Below are 10,695 nucleotides of genomic sequence, written 5' to 3'. Positions count from 1 at the left end.
AAATATAAATATTGAGAAAAATAAGACATATATTATCATTTTAATTTATTAATTATTGACAAATAAAAATTTATTATGATTATTAATGTCAAAATATCGGGTTTTTTATCGTGTCGTGCTTTCGTGCTAGTTTGTTCGTGCTTTCGTGTCGTGCCTTCGGACTTGTCGTGTCGTGCCGTGCTAAGCCCATGTCGTGCCGTGCCTGGCCCAAGCCCATATTTTTTCGTGCCGTGCCGGCCCAAGCCCATATTTTTTCGTGCCGTGTCGTGCTCGTGCCTCCCGGGCTCATGCCGGTTTCGTGCCGTGCTCAAAAGCCCGGCCCGTATTTACAACTCTAGTCTCTGATTGATCCAAATCAATATTTTTTTTAATTTTTTATTTAAAAAATCATTTAGCTATTAAAAAAATGATTTAATTTTTTTAAATTTTAAAAATTCATATTTAAAAATTCTATTTAAATTTTTTTAAATTAAAAAATAATAATTTATTAAATATACATAAAAAGTATTAAATTAAATTAATTAAAAAACTATTTTGAAACATAAAAGTGAAACCTTAAAACCTAATTAAAAATGAAGCATAAATCTGATTAAACATTTAAAAAAAATCGAAATCCCTACTAAAATATGTTCTTCAGCTTTTTCTTACCCTCTTCAACGTCTCTCAACCTAAAAAAATGCAGCCACTCGTACAACCACTACTATTATCGTCACTGCCGCATCACTCTTTCGACTCACCAGTCTCCACCGCTGAGAAGCTTCACCAAGCCATGGCCTCTTCGAGTCCCAGCTCCGCTTAAAAGTTATCTCCCTCCAAGCTTCATTCTGTGTGTTACACGAAGAAGACATCAGTTTTGTGTTGTGGCGAGGTGACTGCATTGCTGGGGTTTTAGCTCCGACAAGGGATGGGGCTTATTTTGGGTTAGAACTAGTTTAATTTCAGGTCTTTTTTTTTTTTTTAAATTCTGTTGTTGAATGTGGTAACGGCAGTTTTGGGTTTGTGAAAATTGTTGGGTTTTGAATCTTTGAATTAAAACAACATTAGTGAAATTTGCTTCCCCTCTTCTTCTTGTTCTTTTTTTTTCGCAGGTGAGCTTCTGGGTTCAGGATGGGAAAGAACGGGCGGGAGAGAGTGGGGTGCTCTGACTGTGACCTTCGATTGTGACGCCACACGGGAAGGGTTGGGGTTGCAAGATCGTCGACGACGGGAAGGGTTGGGTTGCTAGGTGGATGTTGGATGGGGATGAACAGATCTGGGATTGATTTGAAATTTTTTGTTTGTAAATTTTGAAAGGAAAATCTGTGAGTTTAGTTGTGTGAGAATTTGAAAAGAAAGTCTATTTTAGAATGCTTTGTGTCAATATCTTGCAACTGGGATTGATTTGTTGTTCTATCCGTGAGATTGAATGAAAAGTTCTTGGGGATAATCTAGATTTGTAAATTTCTTGAATTAAATTTTGATTTTAGGATAATTTTTTATTTAAATTTTACTTTATTTAATTTTGACTTTTAATTTAGTTAAAATAATCATTTTAAACAATTTTTTATTAGATTTTAAATGATATTTATTTAATTTTTAAATAAATTTTTAAAAATAATTAAACGTGACCAATCATATATTGTCACGTTAAGTGTTCATATAGAAAATTTAACATAACCCGGGACAAACCTAGAATAAAAATCCAGAGTGAACAACATATAAATTTTTATACAACTCAAAATTAATATGAACAATATATTTTTACATAATTTCGTAATAATAATTTTTTTAACAAATTTTCGTAATAATATTATTACAAAAAAAACATCAATTATATGTATATTATATAAACTTACTAGTTACTACTGAAATTCCGTATTTTATAATTATCAACTTATTACTTAATTAATCAATTAATTAAATACGGAATAATTAAGTTGGTACTGAAACAGATATTCTGTAGCTATAGACCAGGTGTTGTAACTACATACCAGAAAACCAGAAGAGAACTAAAGTGCATAAAATAAAAACACACAAGGTTTTTTACGTGGTATCAGCAATCCTTGCATATTGCTACTAGTCCACGAGGTCATGCCTAGAGATAAGATTCATTAGTAATATCTCAAAAATATAAAGTTTTTTACTTATGCATAAATAGACTCCCTCTTATTATATGCCGCAAGCTTGATGTATTCCACATTAGCAAATGAACCTTGCTAACCCTTCAAGAATATGAACTCCCTTCGATCTGCTTGAAGTGTGCTTGCTTCCTCCCGAAGCAAGACTTGAACCACCTTCTCTCGAAGGCTTGAAGAACCTTCTCCTGAAGGTTTGCACTTTGTTCTCCTCCTTTGTAGAACTGTTTGAGGACTCAAAACAATTACAAAGACACTAATAAACAAAGGAAGAGTCGAACTCACTCACCTCTACATAACAAAGACTCTCTTTTACAAATAAGAATAAAATACAAAAAGAGGTAACTAAAACCTACCAGCCAATATGAGTATTTATAGTCATTATAGTCATATTGGGCAACTAATACACGGTCAAAACCGACCTAAGCCCACAAGGAAACTTTCCTAAAAGAATTCTCCAATTTGACAAGATTTCCTGATTCTGTAGCTACAAAATCGTGAGCTATATTTGGTAACTACCCATCCTTTGATGTAGGAATCAAGACTTCCCTTTTATAACCTGATCATGCAATAAAACTCAATTATATGGTCAGATATAATGAGGTAATCAGCTGGAAAAAAACATCTCAAAAAGATTTGCTTTTATAATAATAAAGCCACATTATTTTTGGCAAACTTTCCTAATATAGAAAAGTTTGTCATCAATTATACTTTTATTATTTAAAACAAATAAAACATATATCAATAATATATATTTAGATACAGCCGAATATAATAAGAAAATAAATTGTCAAATTAAATATGCCAAAAATGGAATTAACAATCTCCCCCTTTGGCACTTTGATTGACAAAATATTTTGGAGAAAACCAACAAGGATGAATCTGTAAAAAAAAGTGTTAGATCCAAAATGATAGTATAAAAATACTCCCCCTTCATGAAAGCTTACTAATACATATAACAAAAAACATGATAACTTTTTAAATAGAAAAAGTTTAACGAAACCACAAACTAACAGCTCCCCCTGAAAATAGGGTCTAGAGTTGTAAACCAAAAAATAAAAAAAATAATACTACTCCCCCTTTTTGTCTATCAAATGAACCAAAAACCACAAAAGACAAAAAAAAAAAAAGACATTAAAGTTCAACAAAAACAATAAAAACATAACATTAATTCTACCAGCCATCCTAGCCACTTTGAACGTAATTCATGATGTTGTCCATCTTCCTGAGAAGCTGTCCTTGACTATTCTCCATCCTAGCCAAACAAGTATTGATTTCTGCCAGTTCTGCAGGTGCAGAAGTTGAAGCTGTGGCAGCAGGTGAAGCATCTGGTACTCCAGGAAAAGCAGAACGACCCGATTTCTTGGAAGACTTTCCTTGAGGGGTTTTTCTGAGATTTTGAATGTCTGACCAACAGTGGGAGGCTTAATTGATTCATTTTCAAGAATCAATTCCCTTTGAGCATATAAGATTTTATAAATCAAATTGGGAAACACAAGGTTAAGTTTGGGTTTTTTACCCTTTCTAAAAGACATAATTTGTTCCCAAATAAGATCAGCCAAATCAACTTGAGCTCCAGTAGTGATTTTGTATAATAGAAAGACTAGGTCATTAGAAACATCTACCAAATTGGAGCAAGGAAACCAATTGGACAAGGCAAACCTCATAAGCACTGCATGTTGATAAGTGAGTCGAGAGATGTGCATAGCATCGGTGAGCTCGACATCCTTGTCTCCAGTGAGTTCAGAAAATACTTCATGACGATCAAACATGACATCAGATGGTTCCACCCCGATTGGCAATTGAAGAACTTCAGCCACATCATTCACTGTAAAGGAATACCAGTAACCACGCACATACACTTTGCCAAACATGAAGGAGTTTTCATCTAGGCACTCATCAGTGATGTTGGCATAGAATTCCTTCACAACTCGATCCACATAGCCAGTAAAGCCAATCAAAGAGTCCATCCACTGCCTTTATTTTAACAAACTAACAACTCCAAATGGCTTATGAGCAATCACATTATAATTGTTTTCAACAATAAAGTTTCTTGCCTCATAAAATTTCATATCTCTCTCATGATCATTATAGCAAAAATAATGTGAATGAGGTTTGAAGTTTTCAAGAGAGATACCAGATGGTCTTTTCCTTTTCAAAGGAGGAGTAGACTTTGGAGGAACCAAGGGACGTTTTCCTTTGCTTTTGTCTTGAGCAGCAGGTTTTGTAACAGCACCAACAGGTTCTGTAACAGCAGGTTCCTCTTTTGATGCAGCACTTTCAGAACTAGAATCTCCCAAAGATTTTTCTTTTTCTTGAAATTCTGCACTAGGATCATATTCAACCTCTCATTCTTGTTCCAAATTCTCAGTTTCTTCTTCTGAGTCAAATTCTAAAGAAGATGCAGAAGGGGGTGATTTTTGAAAATTTTCACCAGAGATGAAGAAACAACTTCCTTGACTTTGGGAACACCATGGGGACGAAGCACCTCAGTTTGCTTCTGAGTGGAGGTCTGAGAACGTGTTCGAGAACTCACCATTGGCACAGGAACAATGGCCCTTTTAGAGATTGTTCTAGAGGAACCTCCCTTTTGAGAAGAAGATGACTTGGACAAAGATTTTTCAGATGAAAGAATTTCATCATGACCATTGAGACCATGGGTGGTCAAGGCGATTGGAGAAGCTATCACAGGTGGGGAATTCAGAGTGAATGTCTTTTTTCTCGCCTGTGTTTTTTATTTCCCAGAATGTTTTGCAGGAGCAGAAGCCTGCGCTGGAGCATCGGTTGCTAGAGCAGGAGGAGTAGTCGGAGGAGAAGCTGGGACAGACGGGGAACCACGAACATGCTTCTTCGAACCACCTCGGGCATTCTTAGTGTTTTCCATTGAAAAGCTTGAAACTTTGAAAACCCTAGAGAGGAACTCACACACGCAGAGAGAAAATTAACAGGGAAAAAAACTGAAAAGAGTGTGAGTGAGAGGATTAGATCGTGGGTTAGGGTAAATATAAAGAGAAGGAATAGAAAGGGAAAGTGGGAAGTTACCTAAACCAGATTTTCAATTAATGCAATAACTCCCACAATATCATAAAATAAAAAATAACATTGACTTACCCGAAAAGAATAAAAAGGAAACAAACACTATAATTATGCAATTAAATCAATAGTTTAAAAAAAAAAAAACCAATCCCATGAAAATAGGACACCCCAAATCAAATAAAATAAAAAAAATAATTAAAAATAAATGACCAGCCGAAAAATAATGCCCCCCCTACCCCATTTTTAATGTTTTTTTTTCAATTTATGCATATATTTTTTTAATTAAGAAAAAAAACAAAACAAGAAAAATTAAATACAAAACACTAAGAAACACAAGACAAACAACTAACACTTTTAGGGCAAAATTTTTTGTCTAATAATATAATTAAAACAAGACAAAGAAACAAATATTTTTAGTGAATTATTTATTTATTTTTTTTAAATAAATCAAACCTTGATATTTTTGTCAAGAGTATGAAACACCATGTCTGCTTTGCCTGTGTTCCTGATGAAAAAATCAAACTCGAAAGAATGCATAGATATTATTTTACCAAGCTAATTTCTTATTGCAATAAGACCATACAAGTTACACAGGAAAGGAATTTACTCAGTCACCAAAAAAATATTTTAAGAAATTCAATCAGTATGTAACAGCTTTTTAAAACCAATTTTTTATTTTATTTTAATGCAATTGTTTTTTTTTCGAAAAAATGTGTCAAGCATTTGTGTGTGAAAGTGTAAGCAGGGAACATTGCCCAATTTGTCAAATAGACTTTTTCTGAGTGTTTGTAACCAAAGGAGACGCTGTCACACTACCTCAGTGGTAGCCTTTTCAATGGTAGTGTATCCTCTACATAACTCCTAATTACATAGTACCAACTTACTCAGTGACAGCTTTCACACATTGAGATATGTAGCTCTATTCTTCCAATGGAGCTTGTACACACATTTTTTTTTTAAAATGGTAGCACACATATAACACTGATTGAATGACCAAAATATTTCTACGAGGAGTGAAAATCTTTTCCTGAACTAAACCTGTATGAAAGCATTGCACCAAAAAATTAGCAATAAAAATAATAATCAGCAATTCTCTTGAGTTTGAAACTTTCTTCTGGAACAAAAAAAAAACAACAACATTATGTCCATCAAGTCAAAGCAAAAATATCAAGAACCATAAAGAACACAAAATTAAATGGTACAAACCCCTAAGGATTTCCTTAGATAATTAAAGCGGACCGACTCAAGAGCTTTAGTAAAAATATCTGCTATTTGTTTGCTTTTTTCAACATATTCCAAGACAAGAATTTTATTTTCTACAAGCTCTCTAATAAAGTGATGACGAATGTCTATGTGCTTAGTGCGCGAGTGTTGAACATGATTTTTTGAAATATTTATAGCACTAGTGTTATCACAGAAAATTGTTAAAGTTTTCAAATCAAACCCATAATCTTCCATCATTTGTTTCATCCATAATAATTGGGTACAACAGCTACCCACAGCAATGCATTCAGCCTCTGTAGTTGACAGAGAGATACATTTTTGCTTCTTACTGTGCCATGAAACGAGATTGTTTCCAAGATAGAAACATCCACCACTAGTAATTTTTCTATCATCTGCATTTCTCACCCAATCAACATCACTAAAGCACACCAAATTAGAGTTAGTGTCTTTTGAAAACCAAATCCCAAAATCAACAGTGCTATTGACATAGCGAATGATTCTTTTCACAGCAGAAATATGAGATTCCATGGGATTTCCCTGATAACGAGCACAAACACCAACACTATAACAGATATCAGGACGACTAGCAGTAAGATAAAGTAAGCTACCAATCATGCTTCGGTACAAAGTAGGATCTACCTTCACTCCTTGTTCATCTTTGGATAATTTCAAAGTTGTGCTCATAGGAGTATTAGTATGTTTGGCGTTTTCAAGCCCAAACTTCTTCACCAAGTTTTTTGCATACTTACTTTGTGAAACAAATATGATATCATCAGATTGTTTCACCTGAAGACCCAAAAAATAGGTGAGTTCACCTACCATGCTCACTTCAAATTCCTGTTGCATTTGTTGGACAAATACCTGCACTTCAGAGTTAGAAGTAGATCCAAACACAATATCATCAACATATATTTGAGCAACAATAACATTAGATTTAATATTTTTGATAAACAGTGTTTTATCTACATTTTCTCTTCTATAACCATGAGAGATTAAAAATTCAGTTAGACGTTCATACCAAGCACGAGGGGCTTGTTTCAAACCATATAACGCCTTGTCTAACCTATAAACATGATCAGGAAAATGTGGATCCTCAAATCCTTTGGGTTGCTCAACAAAAGCTTATTCTTTCAAAAAACCATTCAAAAAAGTAGATTTAACATCCATTTAGTACAATTTAAAACCAATAATACAAGCAATAGAAAGAAGTAACCTGATGGACTCAAGTCTTGCTACTGGAGCAAAAGTTTCATCAAAATCAATACCCTCAACTTGAGTATAACCTTGAGCAACCAATCTTGCCTTGTTTCGAATGATGGTACCAAATTCATCACTTTTGTTTTTGAAAATCCACTTTGTTCCTATGACATTGGCACAAGTTGGTCTAGGAACAAGTGTCCATACTTTATTGCGAATGAATTGATCCAGCTCTTCTTGCATTGCCCAAATCCATGCTTCATCCATCAAGGCTTCCTTCACATTTTTAGGTTCTAAAGAAGAGACAAAACATACAAATTGAATCAAATTAGCATACATTCTTCTAGTAACTGTGCTCTCATCCATGTTCCCAAGCATGAGATCGGTAGGATGATTCTTCTTGACTCTGGAGGATGGTTCTCTTTGAATTGGATCAGTGATTATGTTTGGTGGTTGCTCAGTTTCTTTCTCCGTTGAAGTTTCTGGAAAATCATCAGTTGTAGCTACAGAATCTTGAACTGTAGCCTCAGATGAAGATTCTGTGATCGCAGCCAAATCGTCTGCCAGTTCAGGAGACTTTTCCAGCAAACTTTCAATCTGTTCTTCTGTGGAAAACTCAGAGAAATCTCTTAGATCATCAATAACAACATTAGCAGATTCCATCACAGTTTGGGTTCTCATATTATAAACACGATAAGCCCTACTGTTAATAAAATATCCTATAAATACACCAACATCACTTTTTGCATCAAATTTACCAGTATGATCACGATCCCTTAAAATATAGCAAGCACTGCCAAAAACATGAAAATGACTCACATTTGGTTTCTTACCTTTCCAGATCTCATAAGGAGTCTTATGAGTACCTGGTCATAAAAACACCCTATTGATGGTGTAGCCAGCAGTGTTAATTGCTTCAGCCCATAGACGCTTGGTAAGTTTCTTGCTGTTTAACATTACCCTAGCCATCTCTGTCAGAGTTCGGTTCTTTCTTTCAATGACTCCATTTTGTTGAGGAGTTTTAGGAGCAGAAAATTCATGAGAAATACCTTTAGATTTACAAAACTCATCATAAACAGTATTTTCAAATTCTTTTCCATGATCACTCCTAATCCGAAGAATCTTTCCAATATTACAATCTTTTTCCACACACAATTTCAAACAAAGAGATTTAAGAACATCAAATGTATCCGATTTTTCTCTAAACAAATCTACCCATGAAAACCGAGAGGAATCATCAACACACACAAAAATGTATCTCTTACCATTCAAACTTTCAACCTGAATTGGACCCATTAGATCCATATGAAGAAGTTCAAGAACTTTGGAAGTATTCACATCAGTAATACTTTTGTGAGAAATTTTTAGTTGCTTACCAAGTTGACATGGTTCGCATTTTCCCACAGATTCTTTACCCAGTTTGGGTATTCCTCGAACAATTCCTGCATTTGACAGTTCTTTCAAATTTTTTAAATGAATGTGTCCAAGCTTTTCATGCCATAAATTAGTAGAGTTATCTATGGCAGGGTGACAAGTAGCATAGGTAGTGAAAGTGTAACAATTATCATTAGATCTAAACCCTTGCAAAATAATTTCATCTTGGTCATTAAAAACATAGCAACGATTACTATCAAAATTAACAGTGTAACCCTGATCACAAATTTGACTAACGCTAAGAAGATTAGCTCGTAGTCCTTCAACCAACATTACATTCTTAAGCCTAGGTAGACCTTCAAAATTAAGAGTTCTCATCCCTATGACATTTCCAGCTAGACCATTAACAAAAGTAACTTCTCCACATTGCATTGGTCTAATGTTGACAAGAAAGTCTTTATCACCTGTCATGTGCCTGGAACAACCACTGTCAAAATACCACATTTGAGAAGCGGCAGTTTTAAAACAAGAGATACCAGCAAGACATTTATTTTTGACAACCCATTTTTGTTTTTGAAAAACATGTTTATTTTGAAACACTTTAAAATTTCCAAAAAATTTAGAACTAAACATATTCTGTAAAGTAAGACATATTGGTCGAATGTGACCTTTTACTCCACAAAAATGACAAGAGGGAATGAAACATTTCTTTTTCCCATGAGAATTTTCAGGTTTACCTGACTCCTTCATTTCTGTAGAAACAGAACGTTCAGCTGTAAAAAAAAAAACCCTGCAAAGTTGAATCAGAATATCCAGAAGACATGTTTTCAGATTTAACAAATTTAGTATTAATTTTCGATTGAGTTTTAACAAAACCCAATCTAGCATGACTCAGTTGACCTAAATTCTGAACCTCCTCAAAAATGTTAGAACTTGGATTTAGCATTTTAACATTTCTTTTCAATTTGTCAAGTTCTTTTGTCAAAAATACAATTTCAGAATTTTTTGAACACAACTCAAATTCACAACATTTATTCTTTTCTTCAAGATCATTGATGTTGTGAGACAATTTTTTATTCATTTTAACCAATGAATGATTTTCAGTATAAACCTGTAACCACTTACCATACATTACCTTGTATGATTCAGCCAATGATTCCTCATTGAGTTCTGACTCGTCTGAATCCGAGTTAATTTCCTTTTTATCGACATCAGTCAAGGTATTGTTTAAACACAAATTTTTTCCTCTTTCCTGAAAAGCACTTGACAAAACACTGGTTAAAGCAACTTTCTCATTATCCTCTTCACTACTTTCAGAATCATCATCACTCCAAGTAACATTAAAACCTTTTTTATTCTTTTCCAATGTGTTGACACATTCAGATTGAATATGACCATGTCCTTCACATTCCTGACATTGAATACCCTTTTTATTGTTAGAAACAAAAGGTTTAGAAGAGGTGTTACCTTTTGAAGTTTTTGAAAAATTCTTTTTATTTCCAACCTTTTCATGAACTTTTGAAAATTTCTTGTTAACAAGGTCATTTCATCATCAGAAACATCTTTTTCAGAAACTTTAAATGCAATACCTTTCTTTTTTTCAATTGAAGGATTCGGCTTACCCTTTTGCTTTATTTTTTGATTTAGCTCAAATGTTCTTAACGAACCCATAAGCTCATCAACCTTCATTTTTCCAAAATCCTTAGCATCCTCCATTGCTAGCAATTTCGTGTCAAACCTGTCTGGAAGC

The 10,695-nt window shown here is 34.0% G+C and overlaps 1 long non-coding RNA gene across 1 annotated transcript; it reads left to right on the top strand.

Moving 5' to 3' along the window:
- Positions 1 to 597: 597 nt before the first annotated feature.
- On the top strand, positions 598 to 1,426 carry LOC133803926 (uncharacterized). The gene is made up of 2 exons (XR_009878209.1): positions 598 to 920; positions 1,089 to 1,426. It is a non-coding gene; the product is annotated as an uncharacterized LOC133803926 (long non-coding RNA).
- The last annotated feature ends 9,269 nt before the right edge of the window (positions 1,427 to 10,695 follow it).

Source organism: Humulus lupulus, chromosome X (assembly GCF_963169125.1).
Source record: "Humulus lupulus chromosome X, drHumLupu1.1, whole genome shotgun sequence".
NCBI lineage: Eukaryota > Viridiplantae > Streptophyta > Magnoliopsida > Rosales > Cannabaceae > Humulus > Humulus lupulus.
The sequence above is the reverse complement of the archived record's forward strand: the minus strand, read 5'-3'. Positions and strand labels throughout refer to the sequence as shown.